The sequence below is a fragment of the Lactuca sativa genome, chromosome 6 (genome assembly GCF_002870075.4).
Source record: "Lactuca sativa cultivar Salinas chromosome 6, Lsat_Salinas_v11, whole genome shotgun sequence".
Lineage (NCBI taxonomy): Eukaryota > Viridiplantae > Streptophyta > Magnoliopsida > Asterales > Asteraceae > Lactuca > Lactuca sativa.
In genome coordinates, this window is record NC_056628.2 from 4004653 (window position 1) to 4010652 (window position 6000).

Sequence of the window (6000 nt, forward strand, 5' to 3'; positions counted from 1 at the left end):
GATTTCCAAGGTTGATAATCTAATATAAATTCTGATTTTAATTTGATTTCAAAGGGTGATAGTTATATGATATACATATATGAACATAAATGTTCTTAGTTTCAAAATTTGATTTCGAAGGCTGATATACATATTTGATTATAATATTTTAACTTTTCAAGTCCTAAACTGATATACATATCTGATTTCAAAAAGTAATATACATATCTGATGACAATCTAATTTCCATCATCTACATTCTACACAAGTAGACAACAACATATTTAGATTAAAATAAAACACTAACTGAGAGAGTAGTAATTAGAAAGGGGTGAGAACTGAGAATGAGATACATGGTTCAAATCAAGTCATCAATTGCAATCTTGAAGCTCACAATTCGTCAGGTTTGATAAAGGCTTTAGGGCTTCAAGCGTATTCGTGTTTTCAGACTTCAAAGGAGGAGAGAAAAAATGGGTGTAGGGTTTGCGTTCGCCATCATGAGGATCGAGGAGTTGTATTTTTTCCCTCGTTATGCTTCTAATTTAATCATTTTCATCTGTTAGTCTTTTAAGTTAGGGTCAAATAGCCAAATAAAGTCAAAGTTAACTCCGATAGAATCAAATCATTTAGGATTTGATTTTACGACTCCGATTCTACCTAAAAACGAGTTTACTAAGATTGAAAACAAAATGCATATGTAGGATCATAGAATCGTGCAATTCTACGATCAAAATCATGTTTTTGATAACCTTGCCCTCAACTTTAAGGAGGAAAGACAACACCTGATATCGTAGGGCTAGAAACCATTTGGTTTTAGATTTTTAATAGATTATTTAACTCATGGGTAGGAGGGATTTTAATTAATTTTTGGAGTAAATATCATAAGTGGTAATTGTGGTTTGGGACAATTTGCTTATTCGGGACAATTTGCTTATTTAGTTTATAAATCTTTGTTTGTTTTGTTTTGGGTATACTATTATATCTGTAACACCCAAATTTTCAAATAATTTTTCACATTAAAAAAAACACTTTCATTCGTAATTGTTATAAAAATATCATTGTATCACATAATCAGTTCATAACATCACATCCCAAGATCATAAAAATGTAAAAGCTCCTCGTGTGTGTATTGATCAAGCCGGCGCCTTCCCGCGATCCTCACTGGTACTTGAAACACATAACACAACACTGTAAGCATAAATTCTTAGTGAGATCCCCAAAATACCACACACAACACATATTAGCCACTTGAGGCTATAACTCTGTTTGACCCTCTGGTCAATGTGTCTCAGTGGGACCCTCCAGCCCCATAACTCTGTGGGCCCTCTAGCCCTAACTCTGTGGACCTTCCGGTCCTAACTCTAAAAACTCTGTAACATACATAACATAAATCACATAGAAATCACATCATGCAAAAGCATACAAAATACTCTGTCACATAACTCTAATTACCACTCTAGGTAAAGTATAGTGAGAAGACTCACCTCGGGTAACTCGGTAATCTCGAACTCTGTAAAATCGGGTCTAGCCACCGCCTAATCATATGAAATAAACACTCTAAATCAATACATCTCTCAAGGCTAGACTATTCCCTCTTTTAGTACTCTCAGAAGGGTAAAAGACCATTTTACCCCTCTCATGGCTCAAAGAACCTAAAGTTGACCAAACCCTAAAGGTCAACAAAAGTCAACTCTCCGGGTTACGCTGCGCGTACCAAACATGTACGTTGGGCGTACCCGGCGTCCTCACAGAAACGGGGTGTGCGACCCCTTATGCCGCGCGTAACTCCCAATTTCAGACTCTAAGCTCTTGAGGTCTTAAACAGTTAAGACCCACGTCCAACTTCTAGATCTGACCATTTCTAAACCTCTTAATCCATAAAGTTGGTGACTTTAAGCCTTTGAATGGCTGGACAAGTCACTAACACCCATAACATTCCATTTCCCAACTCTAGAAAGCTCATAATTCAAGCATGATCTCATAACAACGACCAAGATGGAAACTTTATGGATTTATAACACAAATATCACTGAAATGGGACAGATCTAGGTCCATGGAGTACATTACACTCATAAAGTCTCCACCTTTGGGACTTTTAACCCTAAAAATGGTCCATGCAACATCAAACCAAATAAAGAGGAATGTTTTGAACTTTATACCTCTAGATGAAGCTACTTTCTTTGTAGATCTCAGATCCAAACTTGCACTTCAAGCCCTAGCCACCACAAGCTCTTCTCCTTCTTCTTCACAAACACACCAAGACACTTTTAGCTCCAAAACACACACACTCAAGCTAAGGATGATGAAAGGCTCTCTCTTAGGGTTTCACTCTCTGATATGGAGGCTGAGAAATGAGCCTTAACATCCTTTAAATAGGGCACAAGCCAATCATTTAGGGTTTGCATCTGGACCCGTTACGCCCAACGTTACCCTGGGTACGCCCAGCGTACTCAGGCGAGTCCGCGTCCAAATTAAGCGCATGAGTACGCGCAACGTACTCCCCAGTACGCCCATCGTACTTATTTGCTACAAGAACTCTCTCAAGGGACCAATCTTGAAACCTTGATAAAATGGAAGGGTTAAATAGCTTACATGAATTTCGGGATGTTACAATTCTCCCCCACTAGAACCAGACTTCGCCCTCGAAGTCTCTTGCCGAAAACAACTCTGGATGCTGCTCCCGCATCTCTGAATCTGGCTCCCAAGTCAGCTCGGGCCCCTTCCGATGCTGCCACTGGACCTGAACCAGAGGCACCTCCTTGTTCCTCAGAACCTTGACCTTCCGGTCCAAGATCGCGATCGGCCTCTCAACATAATTTAGACCTGCGTCCACTTGGATATCCTCCAATGGCACCACTGCCGACTCGTCGGCTATACAATTCCTCAGCTGAGACACATGGAAGGTATCATGAATCTGGCTCAACTCCGCAGGTAGCTCCAATCGATAAGCTACCCTGCCCACCCTCGCAATCACCCTGAATGATCCAATGTACCGGGGCCCTAACTTGCCCCTTTTCCTGAATCGGATCACTCCTTTCCAAGGAGACACTTTCAGGAGTACAAAATCACCAACCTGAAACTCGAGCTCGGATCGACGCCTATCCGCGTAACTCTTCTGGAGACTCTGGGCCGTCAGCAACCTCTGTCTAACCTGCTGTATCTGCTCTGTCGTCTGAAGCACCATCTCAGTGCCGCCCATCGCTCGCTACCCCACCTCTCCCCAACAATGGGAGACACCTCTTCCCATACAATAAATCAAATGGAGGCATACCAATGCTCGAATGGTGGCTGTTGTTATAGGAAAACTTAGCCAAAGGCAGATACGCGTCCCAACTCCCTCAGAAGTCCAACACACATGCCCGAAGCATGTCCTCGAGCGTCTGAATCGTCCGATCACTCTGTCTGTTCGTCTGTGGGTGGTAAGCGGTACTGAAATGCAGCCTAATACCCAACTCCTCATGGAACTTCTTCCAGAACCTGGAAGTGAAATGTACATTTAGATTTGACAAAATTGAGATCGGTACACCATGCCGCGATACCACCTCCGTCACATATACCTCTGCCAACCTCTCTGCGGAAGAGCTCTCACTGATAGTAAGAAAATGAGCGCTCTTTGTCAGCCGGTCGACGATCACCCAAATTGCATCGATGCCTCTCGCAGTCCTCATCAATTTGGTGATAAAATCCATGGAAAGCTATTCCCACTTCCACTACGGAACCTCAAACGGCTGCAACTTGCCATGTGGACACTGGTGCTCGGCCTTAACCCTACGACAGGTCAAGCACCTCTCTACAAACCACGCCACATCCCTCTTCATACAGGGCCACCAATCATCTCTTTTCAGGTCCAAATACATCTTAGTGGCCCCGGGATGGATCGAAAACCTCGACCGATGCATTACGAGTTCCTGGATGAATCTCCGATAATATCTGGCCAACCCCTAGAAACTCCTGATCTCCAAAGGGGATCTCGGCACCTCCTAACTCATCACCGCCTCAATCTTGGCCGGATCGACTAATATCCCATTCTAGTTGACGAGATGTCCTAGAAACTGGACCTCCCGTAACCAGAAATCGCACTTGGAGAATTTAGCGTAAAGCCTCTCTGATCTCAAAACTCCGAGGATCTCCCTTAAAAGCTCCTCATGCTGCTCTCTGGACCTCGAATACACCAATATATCATCAATGAACACGATCACCAAACGATTCAACATCGGACTGCACACCGTGTTCATGAGATCCATGAACGTTGTTGGTGCATTGGTGAGCCCGAAAGGAATCACCACAAACTTGTAATGCCCGCAACGAGTCCTGAACGTTGTCTTCTGGATATCCTCATCACGCACCCTCATCTGATGATATCCAGACCTCAAGTCAATCTTGGAGAACCAAGACGCTCCCTGCAACTGATCGAACAAATCGTCGATCCTTGGCAAGGGGTAACGGTTCTTGACCGTCAGCTTGTTCAACTCCCGGTAATCAATGCACATCCGGTGTGAACCATCCTTTTTCTTGACAAAAAGGATCGGCGCTCCCCAAGGCGAGCTACTCGGCCGTATAAACCCTTTTCCCAGAAGCTCCTGAAGCTACGAGGATAACTCATGCATCTCTGGAGGTGCAAGGCGATAAGACGCCTTGGCGATAGGTGTTGCCCCCGAAACCAAATCGATACGGAACTCCACCTGCCTCTCGGGAGGCACACCCGGCAACTCCTCGGGAAAAACATCCGGGAACTCATGCACTATTGGGACCTCATCGACCGACCTCGGTCTCTCTACACCTACCCTCGTATCCACCACATAAGCCACAGACCCACTACAGCCCTGCTGTAGACTCTGCCTCGCTCTCTCGGCTGAACAAAATGCTGACCCAGAACGGGTACCCTCGCCATAAACCTTAAGAACTCCCCCACTAGGGTCTCGTATGGTCACCAACTGTTGCTCGCAGTCGATAACCGCTCCAAATCTGCTCAGCCAGTCCATGCCCACAATGACACAGACATCTCCCATAGCAATCGGGACCAAATCAATCGGAAAATCGACGATGAAAATCTCGAGTACACATCAGTGGCACACACTGCTCTCTCGTCAGCTATGGAAACTCGCAAAGGTCGACTCAATGCCTCTCGACGAATACTGATGTGCTGACTATAGGCTAATGACATGAAAGAACGACTCGCACCCGAGTCAAATAACACCAAAGCAGGTATAGAACACACAAGAAATGTACCTACGCATATCACAATATAAGCATAACACCACAATCTCAAAATAAACATATGAAAGAATACATACCAGCCACAACATCGAGTGCTGCGCGGACCTCGTCTGCTGTCAACTAGAAGGCTCTCCCGCGAGCCTTTGGCGCCTCGACCTTTACCGGCCGACTCTCTGTAGCTCTAACAGCAGCAGGGACAGATCCCTGAGAACCTCCCGGAGCTGACCCCCGTAACTGCGGACACTAGGCCTTCCGGTGTCCGGTCTGGTTGCAGTGAAAACAAACTGCAAACCCCTTGGGGGAATCCTTGGCCATGTGCCCCTCCTTGCCACACTTGTAGCAAGACCCTGCTCTGCACACCCCGTCATGACTCTTGCCGCACTTGCCACAAGTGCGGCCCTTCTGGTTCCCTGATCTCGAATCGGCGGGATTAGCCCGCTTGGCAGCCGGCTGGGACTGTGTCAGTTGCCGATCTCTCCCCTGAGACTCCGCCTCCTCCCTGGCCTGAGTCTCTAGCTCAATCTCCCTCTTCCGGGTATTTTCTTGAAGCTCGACAAATGTCCGGTACGTCGAGTTCGCCACGAACTCGCGGATGTCTCTCCTCAAAAATACTCAAATACTGACTCATATGTGCCTGCTCGGAAGACACGTGCTCAGGGCAGAACATCGCCCTATCATGAAACATCCTGGTGATCACAGTAACAGACTCAGTACCCTGCTTGAGGGTCAAGAAATCCTGGGCCAAACGCTCCCTTTCCACCGGGGGAACATACTCATCATGAAACATAAAGGTGAACCTCTCCC